Source organism: Erpetoichthys calabaricus, chromosome 11 (genome assembly GCF_900747795.2).
Source record: "Erpetoichthys calabaricus chromosome 11, fErpCal1.3, whole genome shotgun sequence".
In the NCBI taxonomy this organism is placed as follows: Eukaryota; Metazoa; Chordata; class Cladistia; order Polypteriformes; family Polypteridae; genus Erpetoichthys; species Erpetoichthys calabaricus.
The window spans coordinates 121,366,199-121,380,964 of NC_041404.2; positions in this window are offsets into that span (position 1 = coordinate 121,366,199).

The following is a 14,766-nucleotide window of genomic DNA, read 5'->3' on the forward strand; positions in this document are numbered from 1 at the left end:
AAAAAGGAAATGCATATGATTCAACAAGTTAAAATACTTTTTGTTATACATATACTTTCATTTAAATAATTTAGCTACACCAGCAATATTTGTGTAATCCACGCCAGTCAAACACCCATACACTTTCCATAGTCAAATTTTATTTCAAAATTTGTATAAAACATTTACTCACATTCATTTTTCAATACAACAACAGAATGGTTTTACATTATAAGAAGTAATATTTTAGGAGGCATTTTTTTCCATAAACATTAAAGATTATCTGATTGTTGTGGCATGTGTGATTGTCCATTAGTTTGTTTTTTTTCCTGTACTATACCCAATGGACTCTGGCCCCAGTGTGTTTAGTGGGTTTGAAGATGGAAAATTAAATGAATATTTAAAGATTAGCGTGGGATATTTTTTTTAATGGAATTCAAAAACATCAATGGGAATAAATTGTAATCAAGAGGATAAATGCCTTTACTTATGAAATGCTAGTTCTTACTATTTCACAGAATTTTCACAACAATGTTATGCGAGTTTAGTAACACAACGCCTAGTTTCCATGTGTTTAGGTTCTGATAATCTCCTATGAAACTCTTTCTACCGTTAAAGCTCTTCAATTTTTAAAGCTTGTATTGGAATATCAGGATAATATTATCTTAGTTCAGCATGTAAACTAATTTTTCCCCAAAAGTAAATAACCTCTTACACCACAGTGAATAATTTAGGTGTACTTTAGAGTGAACTTTTATTGAGGAAAGCACTTTCTCCGCATAGGTAATGTCATTTAGTGTTTTGCTTACATCTGTCTTTCCAATCTAAACTTCTCACAGCAGTATTGGAGAAATTTCAAATGTTAGAGAGGTGAGTAAAAATATTTTCAATTGAGAAAAGTTCTGTGGCTGATATATGTATTGTTTCCTCACAGCAGCAGGGACCTTGGTTCAAATCTTTACTTTGTCATCATATACTTTGCATGTTAACTGTGTGGCCCAATGGCTTGTCTCTATGGCGTTCTGGATTTCAATTACATCTCAAATATATTCATGATATTTTAAACAGTGACTCTTATTTGGCTTTTTATAGTTGAAAGTGGGTGTGTATGAGTTTGCCCTTTGATGGAAAAGCATCCAGTCCAGGTATGGTTCTTAACTTGTGCTTGATGTTTCCTGTACAAAGTTTAGCAATCTGTGACATTGAAGGTTCTGAAAGTAATTACATTTGTCTGTATATATCAAATTTCCGTGCCTGATAGCACTTGGAGGGCACATGCTAGCAACACATACAGGTTGCTGCACCTAAGAACAAGTATATTTCCCATTGGGATTAATAAAGTATCTATCTATCTATCTATCTATCTATCTATCTATCTATCTATCTATCTATCTATCTATCTATCTATCTATCTATAATTATTTCAATTAAATTATAAATCAAGTGCTCTAGGGCATCAATAGAAATTAAGGGGATGTTCATTTAAAACAGAAGTCCTGAAACACTGTTTCACAAAGTGCATTTTGGAAATGGAACAAATTACCAAGTCTTGAGAAATTTGAATTAGATGTTGAGATGGCTAAGCTAGAATCTAACCAAATAAGTCTGAAGGACTGAATATCTCTCCTCAACTCTCAGACTTCTTATATTCTTATTTACTTGCTCACTTAGTTCTAATTAACAAACTTCACAACAAATAAGTTGATTACATAAAGAAGATGACGTCGCAAGAAGAAACACACATGAGTATGGGGGTAAGACATGCAAACTCCAAAGAGAAAAAATAAACAAATTGATTTTGCAGGTTTGGTTCCTAATTTGTGCCGTTTGTGGTTAAAATAGGCTCATGGTCACTAACCCTTTCAGAATCAGGTTCATAACCTGCTTTGGTAATATGGGAACGGTCTCTTTCTCAAATGTTTTATACTATTCTAAATATCTGTATATATTTTTCCAGAGGTGTGGAAACACAGCAGTGTAAGTTCAGCTAAATAATGAATAAATTAAATCACATAATAGCAGTAAAGTGAAGTATTATGCACATGTTTATAATTGTTTTTAAATAATAATACTTTGCATTTATATAGCGCTCAGCAATTGCAGGTTAAGGGCCTTGCTGAAGGGCCCAACAGAGCAGAGTACCTTTTGGCATTTACGGGATTCGAACCAGCAACCTTCCGATTGCCAGGGCATATCCCTAGCCTCAGAGCCTAGGAGTCTCACGCTCATAAAGTTAATTAATGAATAGTCGGCATCATCATAAAGTTCAATTCAGACATCAAAAAGTTATGACCTTCGTCCTGAAAATAACGTTTACAGGTTTACGTTTTTTTACTTGCATGTGCTAATCAACACGCAACAAGTTGTGAAGTCTGCCTATACGTCTTAGCTTTAATTTCCTTTGGCCTTTAACTTTTAAGTACAGTTTGATTCCTATCAAGCTGTTTACTTTTACTTTTTTTCTGCAGGAAGGAGCACTACTTGCTAAAACCGTATTTTCATATACATTGCTCCATTATAGTTAATTACATAATCTGGAGTAAATTCTTCTTGGCATTCCATTGTTTTTAACAAGTGATGGATGAAAATGAAAAGTTATTGATTGCTCTTGATTATTATAGACATCGAAAATTTTTTCGTCCCAGTACTGGGGGGGGGGGGTGGTTTAGGGGGGGGGGGGTTACTGTAAAGCACACAAAGAAAAATAAAGTTAATTGTTGAGACAGTGAAGACAGTGTTATATGCACCAGTATTCAAATTCAACTTAGCATTTAGCTGGAATAAATAAAATCTTCTAATCTATGAACAAAAACATGCTATAGTTGCACCCTGGCGTCAGTCTGTCAAGTGCTGTCCTTCTCTCTCTCTCTCTCTCTCTCTCTCTCGTTGAACCGTTGTTTCAGACCCTCACCTTTCACAGAAATCACATGACATACTGAACATTTAATGTGGCCTTACCTAAAATAAAGTACGTTAAAGGCTTTACGCACCCACCCAACTTGGCGTATATTTTTTCAGTTGACTTTATTAAAACTATTACATAGCTGTTTTAAACTGATTCAACTCAAAACGGATATGTTTGAAGCTTTTGCATATGCGCATACGCTTGATAACATTTTAAACTAAGTTAATTTATGTTTGAACAAAGTAGACGGATTTCATTGGAGCAAACGCATTAATCACTTATGCTGATAACGCTTCAGAATGTGATAAAATAATTTTGCCCGGATAAAGTTATTTTTTAACTTTTTCCAATACATAAAACTGTCTATTTGTAGACTGTTGTTTTTGGAACATTTTGCATTGGCAAGATAATAAAACGAAATAAATATATTAGCAGAAATGTATCTAATGTGTGCCAAGAGGACGCGCCTTTTAAGAAAAAGCTGCAACAAGTTAGGGCATCCCCATCCAGTGTTAGAAAATATCAAAGACGGAACAGTGCTGGTTTAAGTTCCAGAGATTTGTCTGGATATGGAATGCTTTAGACTGATTTATCTTCGATAATCTGACAAACCAGTTCCACACCTATCTATTAAAAAGAAAGGTGCCAGATTCTTCAGGGTGATGTTGTATGGGTATCGTTTTAAACTCTAATGGCATATGTTAGAGAAATACAAATGGATGTTTAGTTTGTAACGCTGTATGTTTTTTTGTTCATTGGAATGTTCGTTAAATAATTTTATGTGTAACTAACGCATATTTAAATGAGTGAATTTTATCAATATAAAAATGGCAATGGATATGTCACTAGTTTTATAACGTGAAAAAAGGCAAGTCGTTTTATTGCATGGCAACATGTAAACAGGAGTAGGTACTGAAACTACGCAGAGTGAAAAATCAGTATAAAGCGGAAGCGCATAAGCAGACTACAAGTTCAGCATATAGGAGCACTTCAACACTTCAACAATATTCTTGGGTTACGTTGCTGCTATACAGCTAACTTACATTGGCATTACACAGTACGCTTTTAATTCTTAGTGCAACTGATTTTCATTTCTTGGGTGTCCAAATTAAAAGTAGAATATTTGTGGAAACGGCGTAAATGGACTTCTAATGGGGAAACCTTGCTATAATGCAGCCAATTTAAGTTGATTCAAGTTAATAATTTTTATGTAATATTTGTGTGTTTTTCTAATATAATTTTGTTTCCTGTCATTTTGTTTTCCTCGGCCATTGTTTAAACAAAGCAAACAAGTAATGTTAACATAGAATCACTTTAGAACATGGTGTAATGTTGCTAACATGTGCTCCCCCAAATCAGGTGATTTTTTTTTTTTTTTTTAACATTTTCTAAAGGACGGAGTACCATTTTTATAGATATTATAGATCTCTTAACCGAATGTTTGTGTAGTTCCTGATTTGCATTTACACTACTTTTTTAATTTCAAGAAATTAGTTTTGATGGGGATGTTGCTTTGGGCTCTTTTGTCTTCAACAATCTCAATGGGCAGTGGAAAACCAATAATGATGTGGTTGTGTGTGTGTGTTTCCGTATGTCCATGGTTTCATTTGCATGTGCTACGTGAATATTCAAAGTAATTTACATTTATTGTGTTTCATTTATTGAGAAGATCCTGGAGTGGGGCACATTTGAAAAACTAAGTACTCCCGATCTACATCTTGGTGTGAGAAATACACGATTAAGCGAAGATGCACGTGTTGTATTCTGTAGTTGTATTACTGTAATTGTATTACAGAGATGATAAACATTCTTTGTTTTACAGTGCTTTATTTTTTTCCAAGAGAACCATCCATCTCCAGGTGCACAGACAATTTACGTGATGTCCTCAGTGACACGTATATGAGTCGGAGTAACTTGATTGTTTGAAGTTCAGTCCCTTATAACTCCTATAACACCGCACAGTAGTAGAACAAATTATGAAGGAATCGAACTATTTTGCCAGCATTCTTCTTTAGATGAATGTGTGATCTTGTGTACACATGTTAGACTGCAGAGACGCTGCCAGGAAATATTAGACGACCGATAGTAAGTGACATATGATAAATCGCGTAGCAGCGTGGGCACTGTGCTTTAAACCGAAGTGCTGCTGCTTCATTCGGCCCTCGACTCACCCTGACAACTCCCTCGCCTGCTTGTGCTCCATATCAACTGTAATCACGGTCTTCTAAATCGCACTGAGTTGCTTTGCGAAATATGTAATAATAAGAAGAACAAGAAGACACTTAACAATAGTTTTGAAAACGCCAGAAGGATTTTAAAAAACGATAGACAGCATGCAGTTGATTTCTCGAAAAGCATCCTGCTTTCAGGGTCTAATTAATGTCAAAGTAATATTTAACAGTCTTGAGTGTCTGCCACAAAGATAATGAAATACCTTTACACAAGCTATTTGAAATCCAGTTAAAATTAGAATCAAAGTTATTATTTATCTCAGCATCAATTACATCTCTGACATGTGAAAATAGCTATTTTGAGCGTTAAATCCAGCGTTTGTGTTATCCTCCGTATTTCAGTTCTTGTGAACATCTTTTTGCAAGGGTACCTAAATAAAAAACGGCAACCCACATTCTAAAAAGAACAAAAACATGATTAACTTTTGCTAGGTCACGCTTTAGGCAAATTCGTATTATGCACTTATGCACTCGTGTAGGTGAGTCGGTTTACTCAGATGTTTCACTCTCTTAAAAACATCGCCTAACTTGGTTTGCCATATATACGGATAAACAAAAGCATCAAAAGAGCGAAGAGACTGTGGTTTCACAAAGCTGTGTAATATATTAAAGTTTAAAAGGACCGATTATTACATGTATGTAATCTAAGCATTTCACTTAATTTGAATTGTAATAGGGATGTTTTAGTGTTGCGCAAAGCAAAAATGTGTACAGTAATATATTAAAAGACCGATTATCAAGCATTTTTCTTCATTTGAATAAACTTAGTGTTGGGCGCCACAGTGGCGCATTGACAGCATAGAAACCGAAGTAGAAATTCCGATTGCTCCCTGCGTGGAGTCTAGACGTTTTCCATTTGTTCTGGAGGTTTCCTGCGGGTGCTCCGCTGCCGATCAAATGGATATATAGGCGATGCTATTAGCATCCTTATATTTGTGCATGTGTGTGTGTGTTTTCCCTTGCGATGTAAGGACCCCTTGTCCAAAGATTGTTCTCGTCTTTCGCCCGATGATGGAATAGCCTTCAGCTCCCCAGCAACCCTGCAACTGACAACCGTCTTTGAAAAATTGATATACTACAATATTAAATGTAAAAGTACACTATTTTCGAAATTATGTTTAAATAATCTTTCTTTCAAAACTACGGACGGTTTTAAAAAAAACTTGATCTTAAACTCGTTATTTCATCACAAAACTACCCATCGATTAATTTAATTCTCTTAACGCATTTAATCCATATTGTGGATCACGGGGTGTAAATCATTATTTATTATATTCATTACACAAAGAAAAAACGAGTAAGTTATGCTTCCTCTTAAAAAAGATTGTATTAATGAGTGGAAGAACTATTCTATTCCATACTATTAACTTGTTTTCCTTTTCAATGTACACACTCCATGTCATTACGTTTTTGACCAGGCCCGGATATCGATAAAGAACTTCGAGATTCACTCCCGCTGCTCTCACTAGTTTCTTAAGAGTCTTCCAACCGTTTCTTGAAGGCTAATAATAGAGAAGAAAGAACCACACTGGTGAAACAAACCCGAGAGAGAGAGAGAGGGATTCAATGCGATGCAAAGCAAATTAAATAACGTGGGGATTCGAAGTAATAGTATAGGAAGAATTGTAATAAACGAGGTACACACAAAATGTTCAAGAAAATGTAATCCAAATCTTTTGACGCAAGTATGAAGAAAAAAACTGTAGTGATTGAAGCACACAACTTATACACAAGTTCCGGTATGGAAGAAGGGAGATGTTGCAAAGGCAGCTGTAAGGCAAACGAGTATAATGACGGAAGCTGCAAAGCCCCAGAACTTGCTGAGGAGTGGCAAAGTTATTCAGGCGATGTCACAGAGGCGGCGTCAGTGCAAATAGCCCAGAAACTACTGGTGGCAAACTGATTAATTGGCATCTGGCAAAGGACAGACGGACGGACTGTATATTGCCATCTAAAGACAATAAATACAATGGAAAATGAAGTGTGTGAACACGAATAGTGGGGTCACGCCTGGTTGCACACTATTGGATCAGCAAGTGTGCATTTACTCGCAACAAATGAGGTGCGTAAAATGAACTGTATTTATTATGTATGAGCGTGTTTCTGATTTAATATCCTGTTGTATTTTCGTCCATTTTTCGCCCACTTCAGTATTGTCGGGTTGATCATCCTCAGGATCTTCTAATAATTATCCTCGTTAGAATACTTTAGGACAGCACCTAAGAGATGCAATGCTCTAAAGCGACGTTCTGGGAAAAAAAACTCTCAAAGATGTGTCTTCAGAGTAAACATTCCATCTCTGCCCGCAGTCTCTCAAATGCCACAATCCATGAATCTCACCTTCTTCTGCTAAACGCTAAAAAAAAGTAATACAATTAACGGATAAAATACTGATATTAAATAGGTACTCACTCACAAATTTACATTTAAGCAGTGTTATATCAATTTATTGTTTTAATGCGCAATACTATTTTATGAATAATTGTTGTAATGACTTACACGCACAATGGTACCACATTTAGATTTGCATAAAGTTAGTATATTTACTTAAGGGAGGGCCCCTTTGAAACAAAGCTGTACATTTTCTATAGTTTTGCACTGTGAGAAACAAAACGCAGTGATGATAAGAAAAATAATTTTCAGTGTGTTCTGAATAATTTGTATGATTATGGAAACTGACTTATGCTCAGTTATTTCCGAAATACTGTTGAAATTGTAGCACACTATATCAGAAAAGTAACGTTTCCTTCTCCAATGGACATGAACAGCGATGGATATAAAAATAACTCTCTTTTAACAGTTTCTATATTTTACCAAGGGTTGTTGTTACTCTCATATAGATAAACTAACTTTGTATTGGAGGTATATTATAAATTAAAAATTACATCACTGAACTATTTAGCATGAGTTAGTTCTTATTCGATATAACTGTAGGATGCAATTTAAAACCAGAATGAAATGCTGTAGTGTAATTTAATATTAACTATTAATGATAGAATTGCAATTGTGGAAGACATTTATTTTACCGAGACAAACCGCACTCTGTCAACTCCTGACAGTTTTTTTGACAGCTAAATCATTTTACCTTTAAGTTACAGACATTTTGTTTACAGTGTAGCACTGCAGATTGTCAATATAATAGCACCTGGTGTAGCTCCTGGCCACTTGACCACAACATCTTTTATTATAATGAACGTGTTGTCACGGATAATTTGTACGTTCATGGCAACTGTGCCGGTGCTAGGTTATTTTGCGCCTTGTGCCAAGCTTACAGTAATAGTGCGCAAACCGTCTGTTTGTTTTAAACCCCATATCCGCCCCCACTTTTGTTCGGATTCATAAGCGAATGCCTAATTTGTCTTACGCCGGACTTGCATGAAAGGAGATCCCTATAGTTTTAAAGCACGTTGATGGGTGAGTAAGTGAATGGTTTGCTGAAGAAGCACTTATTCCTAAACCATCTCACAAAACGACCAGGAACCACTATATCTGGATATCTTCTAACCAGGAGTTTCCTCTGTTTTGTCATGGCTCTATGTAGTGTTATTTACTTTTTAACGGAGAGTTGAAGTTGAAAGTTCCCCCTTTTAAAACATTTGTTTTACTATTTTGCCCACAATTTTTCAGCCAACGTATATTTTCAATATTTTTTCAGCAATAATTCACTTCTTGTTCTTTTGCTGTTGAAGAATATTTTGGTGTCCTACCATTTTAGTCTGCCGGCACAAACGACTGCCTGCTTTACCCCTTCCGTGAAAGCCCGTGATAGTCTTTCAAGCTCTTTTAACATGCGTAAGGAGATGGAGAAACTGAATCTAGACCTTCGTTGAATGGCTTACCATTAATTTATCCATGTACTAAAGTCATTTAATCCTGTTTCCATAAATTTAAGCCTATGCCTGCCCTGAACAGGCAATATGAGGCACAACCTTCGTAAATCCCTTAAGAAAAAGGCTTTTTAATGCGTGGTTCACTACACTCAATGAGGGCTGTGGGTGGGTTTCCGTACACGCAGGCTTTTTTGTAAATCTCTATCCAAACGTTTTTGTGAGAAGAGTAACAACTAAGCCGCATTTATTACATTACTTTTATTTCATGCAATAACTTAAAGAAGCAAATGGACAAAGTTGGAATTCCAACGCATAAACCTGAAAGAAACGACTAGAATATTGGTAATATAAATGTAGGAACAATCGACAAAGGAAGCTGACTTAAAAACTTAGAAAGGCAAAATAATAAAAAAGTATGAAACATATGAAGAAATCGCTGATATCTGCAACACACTGCTGATGTCTCGCAACAAATAAATTAATGTATACATAAATACGCAATTGGAGAGATGGAAGTGGAAGCAGAAAAATTTATTAAGATTCGTTATAGTACAAGCGGAACTGGTTTAACGCTGTATCCAAAAACGGCGTCTGCAGAATTTCTCTGCCCAAAATGAAAGCCACTGATAGCTGCACAGAGTATGTAACGTGTGAGTTGGCTCTGAAAAGTACCTTAAAAACAGTTGGTATTCTGCATATATGAAAAACGTCACGTAGAGGGTGTGCCAGGTGGCAGTGACACGCTCCAGTCAAAACATGGTGAGAGTGCAGCAATTCTGTTTAAACGTAAATGCTAATATTCATGTTTACGTGTATAATGATCAGCATAGTTTGTGAAATGCTAGGAGGAAGTACAGTATATCAATATATACATTTGAAATCTGTGCCCAACAGAATTCAGTGCAACATTTCTAGTCAATATAGACGGAAAGATCCTTATTTGCATGACAGGTATACTGTCAAATGTCATATCCATTCCCTATTCGAACCGCCTATTAGATTGGAGGTTCTCGGATACTGAGGACTTAGTCGAGAAGCCTGTTCAGTCAGCTGGTGGTTGTCGGCAATAGCCAGCCCTAGATGGGCTGCCAAGTCTATGTAGCACACACACGGATCGAATATGGTTTTGTCAGTCATCCTAACCTGAGCATCTTTGGGCTGTTGGTGAAAACCAAAATGCACAACCAAAATCATCATATGCTCTGGAAGAAAATGCACATTCGGCACAGATTTTGCTCGAGTGCGCATTTGAACCAAGGTCTCGGTGCTGAATTAATATTGAACACTTCTGTGACACCATGAGGATAAAAAAAACCCCGCGGAAACTGACTTCTTCAGTTATAAAATCAAAACCAGACCCCTCTACAGAATCCAAAGGAAACCGGGCGAGAAGCTGGCGATTAAGTTATAGTTACTGACATCTATGATTTAAGTCATTCATTATCACAGTGGTTCTCAAACCCCCCACTAGGGGGGCGCGAAGTAACAAAAAGAGGGGCGCGAAGATGTGAAAAAAAGGAAAACAAGAATCGAAAATATGAAAAATACATCTATTGAAACCAAAACAAATTAACAAACTACATTATGATACTAGAAAAATAAATATAGAGTTAGATAAATGTCGATAAAAGTTAATTAGGTATAATAAAATATGCATCTATGATATATCATTAATTAAAAAAGAACAAATTGGTATTAGTGGGCTCCTTTAAAAAAAAACGTTAGGGGGGCGCGATTAAAACTGTTATGAAAACTCGGGTCGCAAATACTTCAAGGTTGAGAAATGCTGCATTATCAGATGGTTTTGGCAGGCAACGCTGGAGAGAAAACACTGGTGAGATACAAACCGTATCACTCACCCCGATTCAAGGTTAATCTCATTATATGCATTATATATCTCTGGGGGTCCGGCCGCTACCCCCAGCGAGAGCAGCTAACAATTTAACCCTTTACGTCTGTTATAAGGTAGCTTCTGTTGCAGCACTGCTTCACTTTATGTGTGTCATTCACATGAGATGAGTGTATTATATCACTCAATGCTGGTAAACAAGAGCGTTAAAGAGTTATCAGGTTTATATAAAACGCCGTAAAGCATGCAAGTTGTGCCAGCATACACGTGATTTCCCAGAAGGTAACCCTAATTATTTGTCTTTTGTATGGGAATGTATAAATGTTGCTGATAATTTTGCATGTATAACTTCAGTTATATTAGTTAACACAGTTGCATATTTTCCAACAGTCAAATTCTTTGTCATTTTCAGGTCTGTGACTTTATTTCTTTAAGTGAGGTATTGCTGCAAGAATGAAATGGTCAACTTCACGTTTCTAGGGTAACTCCTGGGCACTTGTATACTCTATGTTATAAACAATATCTTATTTTACTTTTTGTCACAGCCTGTAAAATGTATTGTGCATCACTTTTTATCTGTCATTTGCTTCTACAGTTGGCCTGAACATCTGAAGAAATCTTTGCCGTTGTGTCATAAACATGGTAAGACTACATATCCGAGAATCTTAAGTCAGCCCGGGGTGGTGAAATTATATTTAAGTTTTTAAAATTTACATATTCTGCTTAGGGAAAGCCTGTAAAGCTCCCTTCAGATTGTATTACATTAACCTTTTCTATAGTCATATACTGTATGTGTGAGCCGCTTACGTCATTGTTACACTGTTAGCAAGAATTATGCAAAGTAAAATTACGTCTTGCCAGAGAATCTTGCTAAAGGAGATACTAATTTTGCAATAAGGAAAAACATCCCAAATTTTCTGATAATCAAAATGAGCCGTGAGCTTTGTAATAAATCTGAACACTTTAATTCTTTGTGTAACACATTGTCCCCTATAGTATGCCATAAAGTTTCTTTATACAACTGTAATGCAAAACAAATGAAGGAATTGCTTGATACAGGGTCATTAATAAAAACTTACAGTATAACTATATTCTAAATTAATAAATGACGTCTAATTTATAGGTATAGTGTCATAATTTATTTTGTTTTTTTTTTTCACCTATATTTCTGAGAATTGTACACATTTAACAGCCTTAGCCCAAACTGCAAAAACTGTCAGTTTTAATTTTTTTGTGTAGTACATATATTTTATTTAGTACTGCATAGTTTTTTTGTTTGTTTGTTTTATTTAATGTTTTCAATACCCATTTAGCTAGGTCAGTCAAATTGTGTATTTATTTTATATCTCTCTGCAGCAATTTGTGCTAATCAGTTATGTTTCACAGCACTTATCTGTGTTACCTTTACAACGTAACTAATGAGTCTCTCATCATGCAACCATTAGTAAAGTGATGCTTGGAGATCGAAAAGAAAAATGTATCAAAGTCCTCTCAAACGTGTATTCCAGTGCAATACATTCCTCCAAACTGATTTTATTTTAGGCCTTTGAGAGTATTATAATTAACACTTAACTGGAAAGATCTCTGGAATGACAGTTCCTCCAACATGATTTTTACGGCAACTTTGTTTGTTTATTTATTTATTTTTATAGAACAAGTAACAATTTCATTTTTTAATAATTTTGTGTGATATTATAGCTTTACACTTTGTGTCAGGAGGGGTGCACCAGCTCCTCCGACCATTTTCTGTGCTTGGAATCATACCATGTAAAGTTAAATCCACAGCAATGACAAAATAACTACACCAACAACACAAATGACACAAATAGAAAGTTTATTAACGAATCTTCTAGCATACAAATCCACAAACAGGTTCTGTCGGGAGACCCAATACAGCTGTCGACTGAGGTGCTCTAAATGCTTTGGCTGTTATCTTCTCCAGATGTTGTTGGAGTGTTCAGAAGTTTGGAGTGTGGAAGCTTATGGAGGAGACAATTCAAAAGTTTGAGGACTGCGCAGATCAGCAACTATGGTGCTCCAGCATATGCAGTGTCCAGCAGTTGTGGGGTATCAACATTCCAGGGTTTGGTATCACCTTTTGTAACTTGAGAATATTGTTTTGATATTGTAAACCAACTAACTAGGAGTTTTAACCTTTTTTTCAATAAAACTGAACTTTTTCAGCCTTTCTCCCAGCTGACCCCAAGAAACGCTTTTGCAAGAGTTTATGCAGTGGAAGAATGAAATCGAAGGCAATACATTCATAACAAAAAGGAAAAGCAAACACTGTAACACAGTAATAATCATAAGATTAATCATAATAAGATTCGCTGTGTGAGAAGGGCCAAAAACATTCTCAAGGACAAAATTCATCCTAGAAATTCTTTGTTTGAGCTCCTCCAGTCAGGCAGACGCTTTAGGCCAATCCACGTACGCACAAACAGACTAAAAAATAGCTTTTTTCCATCTGCCATAAACTTTCTGAACTCTGAATCTCCTCAGTCTGAGATCATTTTTAATTGAACATGTGCAATAAGCTATATTGGTAATGTGCAATATGCTAATGTAATACAATATATAATACGTAATGTACTATTCATTAACAGGTGCAATAACAATTTATGCTGCTGTACTTTGAGCAATAATAATTTGCTCTGGTTACTGGGTCACTTAACACTGTATATGACATATTTGGAATTATTTGACTTTTCTTTAAATGCACCTTGGGGCTGTCACAAAAAGTAATTTTGTTGTGTTACACAATGACAATAAAGTGCTTGAACTTGAATAATCAGAAATATAAATATATAGTGCATATTGTAAATTAAATATTTCATAATCTAATTATTTACATGAATGTAAAGCTTATTAAATACACAGACCAGAATGACATACTAAATAATACTCAGAAAAGTAAACACTGTAACATAGTAATAGTAATATAATAATAATAATAATATAATGTATGTTGTAAATAAAAGAATATATCATAGCCAAGCTATTTACTGGAATGTAAAGCTTGTTAAATGACGCACTGAATAATGATCATTATTACTGCTGCCTGCTCCCTTGCTCCTCTTGCAGTGGATGTGTAATATGGCCGTGTAACTCCAATCATTTCACATTTTTAAAATTTTAGTTCATGCCCCATGTTTTGTCTCTTTTGCAAAACTACAGCCTGACATTTGTCACCTTTTTGAACCATTCCTGGCATTACTGAATAAATCAATCAATACATCACCTGTATTCAGCACATGCTCCCAACCCCTAAAAAGTAACTGCACAATTCAAGGTAGAAAAGATTGCAATATAATAACAAATGTTTAAACTGATTAATATAATATAATCAACAACAATTATAAATATAAAAAAAATATGAAGGAGATCCTATAAGGATAACAGTCATTTCAAATAGGACTTTTTCAAAAAAGTACTATTTAAGTCAAACATAATGTACCAATGTAAAAGTAAACAGAAAGATATACAATAGTGGTATTAATGGATAGACAAAATAACAATACTGGATACATTGGTAAATTTAAGGCACTGCGCAGAATAGTTGAGAGGCTCAGTGTCTTATTGTCCTGTGAATGAAAAGGCAATTAGGAAGATAAACAGAACAGAAAAGTCTTTAGTCTGGATTTCAATGTCAAGACAAAGTCGAATGAAATGAATTAGGAAGAAAGTTCCATGAAGCTGGATTCCCAGAATATAATGTGTGTTTTCTGAAGACTGCATAATGTGTTATGGAATGGTAAAAAGCCCATCATCAGAAGGTCACTAATGTGTGAATGGCTAATATGTTGTGAGCATTGTAGACTGGTGCTCTGTAGTTGTGGAAGAGACACTTTTGTAAGTCAATAGCATATTTCTGAAAATGATTTAAAATCAGAAATGAGGTCAATGTAGCCATGTTAACAAACTGGAAATATGGTATGAGGGACCAATGGAAATCCCTGCCAAGGTGGATTC